The 12,109-nt window shown below is 41.5% G+C and overlaps 1 protein-coding gene across 1 annotated transcript in view; it reads right to left on the reverse strand.

The window, feature by feature from the left end:
• KALRN (kalirin RhoGEF kinase) overlaps positions 1-12,109 on the reverse strand; it is a gene marked incomplete at both ends in the record, with an annotated part of 437,411 nt that overhangs the window by 349,503 nt on the left and 75,799 nt on the right. The gene's annotated exons all lie outside the window — the stretch shown is intronic.

The raw sequence follows: 12,109 nt of genomic DNA on the forward strand, positions 1-12,109 counted from the left end.
GAAAAGCCTGGACACTGGATGAGACATCTATTTTTTCAACACCAGGAATCTGAAGGATAATAATTAACCCATTCACTATATTTAACCGGCATCTGAAGCATAACCAAGACTGTTCCAATGAAATCCCAGTGATAAAGCTAGGAGTGGGTGAGAGAAGCCCATTACATTTATAGGGGTGAAAGACATGGGGTGGGTGGTTTCTCTCCCAGTGAACACCCAGGCGGTCTGACAGCTAAGTTCCATCATTTGGAGAAACTTGCTCCCATGGGACTAGGACTGGCTGAACAGCCCTAGACAACTTCCCAACCCTCTTGTGCCCATGGTATCTCAGGGGCCCACCAACATTCAGCTGCCTCTATATCCAGGGTACCAAACTGCTGATTTCTCTTCCAACTCTTTTCAATCCAGTGAGCTAGAGCTATGCTCATAGTGTTTTTCCCATCATTGTTAATTTGCAGATTATCCAACTGCATTTTGATCAAGACAGAGAGAAGAAACTAATAATACAGCGCAGCACTTAGGAACACTAATTGCAAATTACTCTTAAATAATACATCAGTCCTCTCTTAATTATGGCATCTTTCACTCTCCCCAGAAAAGCGCAGCATCTGCTAATGCATTTTTGTAATTATTAGGATGAAGTTGCAGAGAAAGGGCAGAGAAGTGGCTCCTTTCTGTCTTGACCTGTTTCCCTGAATGTCCATAAAGCGATTTTTCTCGTTTCTGGTTTAAGAATTCATTTTTAAGATATATTTCTCAAACCAGGGCTTCCTCTATGTGATCAGCTCACTCACTACACACCCCTTTCTGAAGAAAAGTGTACAGCAAGAACCTAGGTGCGTGAATATATGACTAAATCATGCATTTTTCATTCATTTCCAAAGGCTTTCAAGCCTAGAACAGCTTAAAGTTCATCTTTTTACACTGCAGTTCATCTCTCTATCATCTTGGTAGAGCATTACTGTACCAAAATCCTTGCTACCGTTTTCTCCATCTAATTTGCCTTTTTCCTCAGAACTTGTAAGACACATTGAAAGATGATGAGAAATAGCTAATCTGTGGGCATCCTTGGTTCTACACACACCCACTGCCAGAGATTCAAAAGGGATTTGTGACTGAGCTCTTTAATTTCCTTGTGTGAAATATAAGATGGTCATGACAAATACTCAGCAGTGGTATTGAAAACAAGGAACATGGCACATTAGATTCCACACCCAGAGCAAATGGCCACCTTCGAAAAATATTGTGGAAAACCATTATCTAAGCACTTCTCATGATGGTCAGAGGTGAAGCTGGAACCTCAGCTCTTCTTGACTTACCCTCTGGATTTAACCCTGCTTCTAAGACATCTAATATGAATTTTTAAATAAGTTGTGAAATTGGCAACTAGAGCTGAATCTATTCTGTTGCTTAATGTTTCCATCAGGCTCAAATAAATAATGCTTAGTGCATAGTCCTGAAATGCAGACTAAGGTGCAGTGCATTTTCCAGACCCACTGTTACCCTTAGGCAGCACAGTCGCGCTCCAGGACCTCCAGGAGGCTGTAATTAGCTGGTCAGCTCCCTCACCAATAGCCTAGTGAGTGTCACTAGGAATCCCAATGAGACACTCCAGCCAGCTAATCACTTATCTTTCTCTGACAGGTGCAAGCTTGAGGTTATTGCTCTGAGCGAACAGTTTTCTTCCTTGGGGAAACCAACAATTGATAATTAAAAGAAAGTAAAATAAAACCTTAAATGGTGATGAAAATTAGCATAGGTCTTCAAAGGGATATTTCAGCCTGTGCTTCACAGGATATGAATCCTGTAGCTGACAAAGCCTAACATGGGATTTTCGGATGTTCTGGCCTGTAAATCTCCATGCTGTAGCATAATCTAGAGCCGAAAAAAGGTTAATTTCAATTTGCACAGGATGTCACATTCTTTTCTTTTGAGTTCTTCCTTGGACTGAAAGCCTGTTCAGATTTTGCTGGAAAACAGTAGAATCAAAAAACCCATTCCGAGGCAGAAAAGGTGAGGGAGTTGATGGAGACCTTTTTCCTTTTCACAAGTAATCAGGGTCTACATTCATTCCCAAATTTTTCCTTCAGAAAACATCCCTGAGACCAGTGCGTTACCACAAAGTGTTTCAGCTTCGATACACAACACGTTTGCTGAAAACAGACTCTGTCACAGTTTCTGTGACAAGCTCTAACAGAACTTGTAGCCCCAGCAAAGCCACTCTTTCTCACCATCCCAAAATTCTCCTGTCACTAGCAGAGGGAGCCTGGCCGTGCATTTCCTCAGAAAATTCAAAATAGGAGACAGGCCTAATGGTTCAAATGTCACATGTAATTAATAGAAAATCTGACAGATTTTCAACACACTGCTACCTGTATGGGAATATAAAGCAGTTCTGTGTAAACAGTCAGCTAAAGCAGGGGGACCCTTGCTTGGCTTTGGGGTATTGCCTGGAAGACTTTAACCCAATGTTTGCCACACAGCAGCACTGCACAGCTCACATGGTCTTGACCAAAACACAAGACACCCACATCAGTCCCTAATGACTCGAGTGAAAATCTCACCACTTTGCCCAGCAGTGCTGAGTGTTATCCCCTACAAGGCTTTTCATCTCAGCAGTGCCCATCCCATTTCTGGCTATTTTCCCTGGCAGCGCTGTAGATCCAGGTATTAACAACCAGGCTATTAGCTGGTACTGCTCAATTGCATTCATAGCTGTTTCCACTGGATTTCCAATTGTTCCAGACAATGATTTTAACAGTGACAGTCCCAGACTGGGATCTATTAACCCCACAGTACCCAGGCAGGTAAAAATGAACTGTTTTCCTCTCTTCCCAGCAACAGTAACAGCTGAAGTGTTAAGAGCATACTGTGGGCAATGCTCTTTTTGACAGCATTTGGCACAATTACGCTTTATTAATTCAGAGCTGTTATTTTACAACTTCATTTTTTTTCTGCCAGCTTTATTTTCTGAAGAGTGGAAAAAGCATGAAGGAATAACAGGCTGAGTGGAGCTGAGCAGATGGAGAACAAGTAGCTCTTATTCCCTCCATCACTGCTGAAAGCAGAAGTATTCCACCTTGCAGGGGTTCTTTGCCAGAAAGAGAGAAAAAAACATTTCAGTGGTTAACAGGGCATTTGAACCGTTACTGACAGAGATGCTTCTCTACAATACTGCTCCAAGAGTCATAGCTGAGACCAGAACAGGCACCTCAGCAGCACCATAAATGATGGGTTGTTGCTGTAGTGAACTGCATCTCCTGGAGACCCAAGTATCAAGCCAAACCAGTCCTTTTCAGCAGGACAAAACCTGCTCTCCCCCAGAAGCTCACAGGCAAACACATACGACTAAAGTTTTGTGACTAAACCCTGAATGGGCAGACAATCCTCAAATTAAAGGATTATGCAAGCTTATGCAAGCAAAAAAATGAAGACCTGTTCATACGGGAAGTGTCTCAGGGAAGCTGTGCTTCCATCCAAGTTCAGCAAGAGAGTGAATCAGTAGTTCAAAGCACATGAGCCACAAGAGACTGTAAAACGCACATCCCTTTGGAATAGTCCAAAGGAGGAAATGTGCTCCTGCTAACATGACATGTCTTCAGTCCACAGCTAGAGGGGCTAAGCTGAAGAAGCCTCATCACAATGGGCATCCTTACGGCATGTTAGACCTATAGGTCCTGGTGGAAAACCTCATATAGAAAGTCCTCCCAGCACGCAGTGGGAGACAGGAAACACAGGGAGCAGTAACCAGTGTGGGGCCAACCCCTTTACATCCTACAGAAAGGGGATGGCAAACTCAACAGGCCCTCACCCACCACCTCCCTAAATGCCAAGCAGCAGCAAGTGGAACACAGTGCAAGATCCTGCCCTGGGGAATGTTGTTTTTCACGCTGCTCTTCAGCTGAATGCACAAAGTGCTCACATGCCACAGTAATGAGCGCAGGATAGAAATGCCTCCAGAGGTAGATTAGATTAGAGAGAGTCAAACAAAAATGCCGTGGCTGAAGGGATAATCAGAGCTCCCCTCTGAAAGGGAAAGGGCAAGTCTCGGCACTTCTCTCTGTCAAACTGTATCTAAAAATAAGAGTGAGGAGCCAGGTTCAGGCCTGACCGCATGACAAGCTGTAAATTACGGCACTGAGGGTCTGGTTTGTCTAGTGCAGCCACAGAGCTGAGCTGCTCAGAGGACAGTTATGCTTATGATTTTGCTTTGGAGTTTTCCAGCGTGGGCACTGCTCAGGCTCTGACCAAGATTTGTTCAACGTCTTCATCAATGACCTTGATGAGGGGATAATGGCCACCCTCAGCAAGTTTGCTGATGATACGAAGTTGGGAGGATTGGCTGACACGCCTGAAGGCTGTGTTGCCATTCAGCAAGACCTGGATAGGCTGGAGAGCTGGGCAGAAAAAAACCGGATGAGGTTTAACAAAAGCAAGTGTAGAGTCTTGCATCTGGGGAGGAATAATTGCATGCACCGGTACAGGTTGGGGGATGACCTGCTGGAGGGGAGCTCTGCGGAAAGGGACCTGGGTGTCCTGGTGGATGACAGGTTGGCCATGAGCCAGCAGTGTGCCCTTGTAGCCAAAAAGGCCAATGGCTTCCTGGGGTGCATTAAAAAGAGCGTGGCCAGCAGGTCGAGGGAGGTGATCCTCCCCCTCTACTCTGCCCTGGTGAGGCCTCATCTGGAGTACTGCGTCCAGTTCTGGGCTCCCCAGTACAAAAAAGACAAGGATCTCTTGGAAAGAGTCCAGCGGAGGGCCACGAAGATGGTGAAGGGCCTGGAGCATCTCTCCTATGAGGAAAGGCTGAGTGAACTGGGTCTGTTCAGCCTTGAGAAAAGGAGACTGAGAGGGGACCTGATCCAGGTCTATAAATATCTAAGGAGTGGGGGGCAGAATGGCGAGGCCAGACTGTTTTCAATGGTGAGTGGAGACAGGACAAGGGGAAACGGCTGGAAACTGCAGCATAGGAAGTTCCGCACAAACATGCGCAAGAACTTCTTTACAGTGAGGGTGACGGAGCACTGGAACAGGCTGCCCAGGGAGGTGGTGGAGTCTCCTTCTCTGGAGATGTTCAAGACCTGCCTGGATGCCTACCTGTGCGACCTGGTGTAGGGAGCCTGCTTTGGCAGGGGGGTTGGACTCGATGATCTCTGGAGGTCTCTTCCAACCCCTACAATTCTGTGATTCTGTGAAGATGCCAGGTCAGTGCACATCACTGCTCTCCATTTCAGAGCCCAACTTTGACTCCTCTTCCTGGGAAAAGTCAACTTTTCCTCTTTTCTACCACAGCTTCCAACAGCATGGGGCAGCACAGAGTCAGTAAGTTTCACTCAGAGCTTACTATCCCATGACTTAAAATTCTACCCCCTCTTATACTTCCACTCTAGTATTACCTAGGGAGGCAGAATCTAAACTGCCCGTTCATCTGGGGCTAAGAAACTTGTTTTATCTCCCTTCAAATGGATTGTAGCAAACACATTTTTTCCTATCTGTGTAAGAGCACAAGAAAATCAATGTTACAGCTAATACACCCTTTCATGGGACCAGAGTAATCAGTAGTAGATATCTGTGCTGCAAAATAATACTTGGCAAACTCACAGTGCTTTAGGGTCAGCAGAGAGATGTCATTCCTTCCTATATAAAATCATTAACACTGACGCCATGGCTATGCTACTCATAATGCTAGGTAAATATCCCAGGAAGATTAATAATATTTTCATTGAACTCTCTATTTAAAGGAGTATAGAAGCACCATTTCATCCCTAAGCCGATAATAGGGTCCACGTGTGAAAACAATAAAATAATAAAAGCAACATGAATAAGCTTTCAACGGAAAAAGCTTTACCCAAGGAAAAGTTTCTACATCAAAGCAGGCAGATAATCTGACAATATTTTCTTCTACAAAACTGGATAAAGTTACTTAATGATTTAAACAAGTTGTTGTATTATAATTTTTATTAGTCCCTAGGGAGCTACAGTTAAGCTGCAAGGGAAATTTGCCCCCTTTATCCTGGTAGGAAATCTAAGTTAATTGTTAATTTTTCTGTTTTGCATGATCACAGCCAAAAATGTAAACGCTTTATTTTCAACGATCACAACTGCAAACATTAATGGGTTATAAAAGCAGAAAGGTGATAAAGCATGCAAAGATCAGACCAGGCTTTCAAGTCAACGAGAGTAGGAGGCTCTTGCTTTGGATCTCTGTTGGGCAGTACCAGCTACTCCACAACATCTGACACTTATGTCAGTAGCAGAGATGTGAGTGGTAGAGATATTGCCATTTTAATAACAGTGAACTAAACAGTAATTAAGTCACAAATGAAGAAACCAATGACAAAATTAATTATAAATCTGCTACCATTCTGAAAACAGATCTCAGAAAGTTTCCTTTTACATTTGCCTACTCTGCTAATCCTTACCACAGTCAGTGCTACGTTCAGCACGATACCGGTATACATGGCAGCTGAGGACAACCTAGCCTTGAAGTTTAGCTCTTCATCTATCTCCCGAGCTTCTCAGGTCACCCAGACAGTACAACTTAACGTCTCCAGTTTGAATATACATCAAGAAGAGGGGTATGATAATAGTGATTCAACAAGACCAGAAATTGGCCTGTTAGCACCTTAACCATATTTACAGAATGAACACACTGCCATGTAATCCCGTCAGTACTAGAAAGATCTTGGTGGTTCTTTAAGCATCAGTGTTACAGCCTTCCGTTGGTTCTCTGCATGTATGTGATCCTGTCATAATTACATGCATATGTTAGATATTATTTATGATGCAATGAACAGAGATTTCTGTTTAGTGACTATTGCCCCATATTTTTGCTGCACAGAGTACAGATATACTTTGCCAATCAAAATCTAATATTTGAAATCCCCACGGTGAAATGTACTTCGTTTTCCCTTTTATCCTTCTAAAGCATTTTCTTTTTCCACAGTCCTCAAAATTCCTTCTTCTGCTTCTTTTTCTTTCCTGACTGCCTAATCTCTTGATCCTGCTGCTTATACTATACTTATCACTAATGTATCTGAGTAGCGAGGGAGCCAGGAAACTTACTGAAGCACTAAATAGCACTGCTTCAGAGCTCAGCATACCCACGGTTCAAGTAGGGGCCCTTTGCACTGCATTCACTTTCTCTCACAACACTGCAGGTTTCACCCCTTCCCCTGGAGCAATAGGGTGACAGCACTCAGCAGGAAGTGCTGAGAAGTTTCAGGAACTGGCATAAGGTGATTATCTGTGAGCAGCACATCTGGAAAGTGGCTGTGTTTGCTCTTAGTGTTTGGGCCATTTGCCTCATTGCTGAGCAAGGGACCAAACTGGTACATCAGGCGTGGATTAGAACATCTCCTCTGCAAGATGTTGATTACATGTCATTATTCTAGTCTTATATTATAAATATTAATTATAGTTAAAAAAAAAGTGCTGTATTGCTGCAAAGCCAGTGGACAACTGGGAACTACATACATTCAAAGAGAGAGGTAAGGCACCAGGCAACAGTAACATCATCAGGTATCACAGAGTTGGACAAAGAGGCAACAGCTTTAAGATACACAAAACAAACAAAAAAAAATGTAGTTTGTTCTGCATCAGCACACATCAGGTGCTCATAACACCCTACTTTCTCTAATAGACATCTTGGGGACAGCCCCGTCTTCTGAAATATTTATTTTGAAAGTCTCTGTGGTCTAATAACAATACAGGGATGCATTGCTTTATATCACTAATGCTGTTCATAGCACAGCTAACCTATAAAACCAGAAGCAGCCTGCTGAAGAAACACTTGAGACTGGAAAATTTATTACATTTGCTCCTGGAGTAAGGATGGTGAGGAAGGCAGGTCCATAGGTGGACTACTGGTTAAATGACAAGCAAAAGTTTATATCACTCCAGGAATCATCTCAGACATACTAGCCAAAATGACTCACTTGATCTTAATAAACACTGTATCATAATTTAGAACAAGAAATAAAAAGTTTGTACATGAGATTTATGCTTCACTTTCTGATCCAAGTTATAAACAGTATGATTAAATATTTATTCTATTTACTTAGGTTAAGAATTACACCAATCTGTCTGTAGATATCTATTCAGAAACTCTTAAGAATATTAATACACCAGAAATGCATTATCAACCTTCCAGTTTTAAACTCATTTTTTTCTTTCTTACTAAAAACAAAACAAAACCCTGTTAATACAATTTATTCCTTTCACCAATGGGCTACTGATCTTTACAACTGTTGCTGATGGGCTAAACCAAGAGAGATTTCTGTAGAGAGAGAATGTGACACTTTTCTCAGACTTCTCAAATACCTCCAAATGCAGAAGTTCAGTAGAGTGAACATTAAAGAAGTAGTTTTGGAAGGTTGCAAGGTAAGCTCTGCTGATTCACAGTGTCCTTTGACACATTTCAAGGTTGAGATTTAATTATTCAACAAATGATACTTCATCTCTCTGATATTTCAGTTAACAACATATTCTTTCTGCTAGAGGGAATGATTATAATGGCTTGGCTTTTCTCATATTGAATCAGCCCAAAAGCACACGTTATTTTCCTGGGAAGACAAAGAGAACAACATTTACATGAAAACAGGCCTGAATATTTAAAAAATGGCAGGTGATTGAGAGACATTTAAGAAATCTTGCTCTTAAAATTGTTTATGCTCAAGTTATTCACTCCACTGTCATGAGTCATATAAAACAGAAGCTACGAGTGATGATTGGATGGATTTATTATTGGTAGCTGACAACTGTGTGTAAGCAGAGCTGAGCATGAGGAACTCTACTGTCAACTCTAGTGCTGGTTGATTCACTAGGTTATATTGTTCTTATCTGCATTTTTCTTCCTCTTTGTTAATTAAGGTGCATCTTCCTCAGGTAAGTGTGGTGAAGCTGAGAGACAAAAGCTGCATATATATTCCAATTGTGTGTGCTGCTTACTAATTAATGTGGTAAAAAATCATGAGAATGTACATTTTTGTTTAGAAACATGTTGAAAAGCATGTGAAAAAGATTCAAATCTCACTTCTGCTTGTTTGACAGAGAAAATACAATATTAGATTCAAAAGCAACAAGTGTGTTGTGATTCTTTCTCTTTGCCAAAAGTCATCAGTAGGCCTTACTCAGATATTAAGAGTTAATAGACAAAAGACAGAGTTAATAGACAAAATCAGACAAAAAGAGTTAATGCATTGTGAAAAAAATTCAACAATCTCTTATTGCTTTTACTACAGTTTCTGTCAGCAAGATGGTGAAGAGCATCACTCCTAATACTGATGCAAATTCACAAGCTAAACCCTTCTTTCCATGGCAAGTGGGTGCAAAGTGAATGAGATTTATCTTGCTTTTAATTTTCCTCCATTATTTCCTTGTGACTAATTCTCCAGGTCAGGTATCTCACAAAGCTAACTGATCTGGGGAGAACACATCAGTAAAGATGCTATGGGCCCTCCCCAGTGCTGAAACACTTAGATTCCAGATTCAGAGACATTACAGCCTTCCTATGGAACTTAAATAAGTTATCTTACCCCAACTGCTTTTTGTTTTCATCATAAGACATACATAATAAAAAAAAAGACTGAGTCAAAAAGCGCTTTTTAATGCATCCTTAGAAATGTTTATGCTTAAAAGTACAAAGTCCACAAATGGGTATCAATCAATCACTTTATCAACTCCTCTAATGTTGTTACTTAAGGATCTGTAGGAGTATTCAAAGCAGCATAGAAGCATATGTTCTAAAGCAAGAAAACACCATTACAAGAACAGGAATTTAGTTAGACCTGTCACTTCATAGAAGTTGCACAAACTTCCAGTCATTTCTTGAGAAGTGGAGCTACTGTGGTCACATTAGATCATTCACTTCAAAAAGATATTTAATCTTTATTGTAATATTCCAAGTAATTAAAAGCTTCCCACATCCCTTGGTAAACTACTGCAATTACTATAATGACTGCTAAAATGCTATCAGCCTTTTCTGTTCCAACATATCTGACCAGCTTCCAGATAGAGGATCCTATTAATTAAACAATTCTTTAACATAGTATATCTTCCTTTAAGTATTCACAGACCATTTTTGAGCTGTTTTTTCTCTGCAAGTATTAAAGGTCAGTACAGCTGTGGTCTGGTGGTGCTGCCTAGAAGCACTTGAAGCTTCTTCTTACATGTTCACAGATGTGAGACCATGGTTAGTTTTGTCTGGCACAGACAAATGGAAGGCATTCTGGCACAACTCCATTGCATTGATGATAGGGCACAAATTACCCTAATCTGCTTGCTGGTACTTTATGGCACCTGTGTTCTTGTCCAAACAAACCTTCCTGCAAGCTAATCCTGGTGATGCAGCTCTAACAACCTTGTTCTCACCAGACAGAAGTTGTTCTGAGAGAATTCCCAGTGGTTCTCCAGCCTGTTTCAGGCCACCCATCAAAAACCACTCTTCAGAGATGCCTGGCTGCATAATCCAGCCACCCTTTTCCCCTACTTCTCTGGTTCAGTGTTTGATCAAGAAAAGAAGCTAAGAAAGTGTCAGAACTTTATTTTACAGAAAATAAACTCACATACCTCTCTCTTTTAATTCATTGTGTCAAATGAATCCCAAATTTGGCTGCTCCTGAAAGCTGGCATATTTTTCAGCTGCGTATTTTCAATAGCTCCATGCATCGGTATTCCTAATGTACCATTGATTTATAGTGCACTGATTAAAAGGGAGAGTGAATGGAGGATATCAGTACAGAGAAAACAGGACCCTCAAATTCTTCTTCTCAGGTAAACTGTGGTAGTAGGACACAACCAGGATACCCCTCCTGTTAGTTGTGAGCAGAACAGCCAAAATATTGAATGTGTCCAAGCAAGCACTGTCACCCCAGAGTATGCAATCACTTGGAGAAGGAATGGACATAGCAAATTACCCCAAAGAACTAGGATCGTGTAGGATTTACCAGTTTTCTCATAATTGCTTTCTCAGCTGTGAATTATGCAAGAGCCTGTGCAGAGTACCAAGGTTCCTGCATTACTATGGGAACACAGCATTCAGCAGCCCACTTTTGTGCAACACCAAAATTCAAAGCCAAATACCTGAGCAAAGCAAGGTTTTTAAAGCCAACGCAGTATTAGTATATCATATGAACAAAAGGATATTCTAATTGAAGAGTTTGAGAATGCTCCAGATGATAGACTTGCTGCTGACCTCCTGCCTACCGCATCAACAGAAAGTTTCAAGAAAAGGCAAAACCCCAGCATTAGAAAAAGATAAACAGAAACTCCTACCTACCTCCAGAATAACACAAATATGGGTCACTTGAATGTGGCTGAATATCTGTGATTCATATCCAGCTAACTAGTGCCCAACATTTGAATCCTTTCTGCCCTGATATTACCCTTTCTCAGACCTTCAGGATAGGCAAACAGACAGCATCCAGATGACTGTCTTCTACTTCAGGGCTGAGGTTGGGTGGCATTCCTGTTCAAAGAGCCAGATATTTCCTCTCTTCTTTCACTCGTGTACTCAAATATCAGAAGCAAAATAAGAGTTTATTTCCCATAAGTGGCTGGCACAAATTTTATGTAGTCTGTACCAATAAACAAAGACAGTTGCATGGGATTTGGCTTTTCTTAGGCAAGGATATTACTGAGATTCAGTGGGTTTACTTCTGGTTTATTGGGCTATCCCATTTTAATAAGCCAGTTCTTAGGCAAACATATTTGTCTGTCAAGTGGTAAGATGAGGCATGAAAACTAAGTTGCGACAGAGTTGAATTCAGCAGGAGAGGAATTAATTACTTCTCTTTGAACAAAACAAAAGGCAAAAAAGAATTTCCAAGCATATTTCTGGGATCATCCTGAATCTATCAAGTTACTACTCAGCCAGAAAACACTGAAGGGGAAGGCAAATGATTGACTGGATGACAATTAAAAGCATTGTACAGCAAATCTCACTGAAATTTAGGGGTTGGTTTTGTTATGTTCCCAGCAGTGGTAGGAACTACAAGGATCCAGGGAGCATAGGAGCACCAGCCACATCTCCAGCCTTTGCTGAGGAATCCTGACAAGAGCAATAGGGAACCTTCGTCTGACAGAGACAGCACAGATGAATAGAAACAGG

The sequence above is a fragment of the Tetrao urogallus genome (genome assembly GCF_951394365.1).
Source record: "Tetrao urogallus genome assembly, chromosome: 8".
Classification (NCBI taxonomy): Eukaryota; Metazoa; Chordata; class Aves; order Galliformes; family Phasianidae; genus Tetrao; species Tetrao urogallus.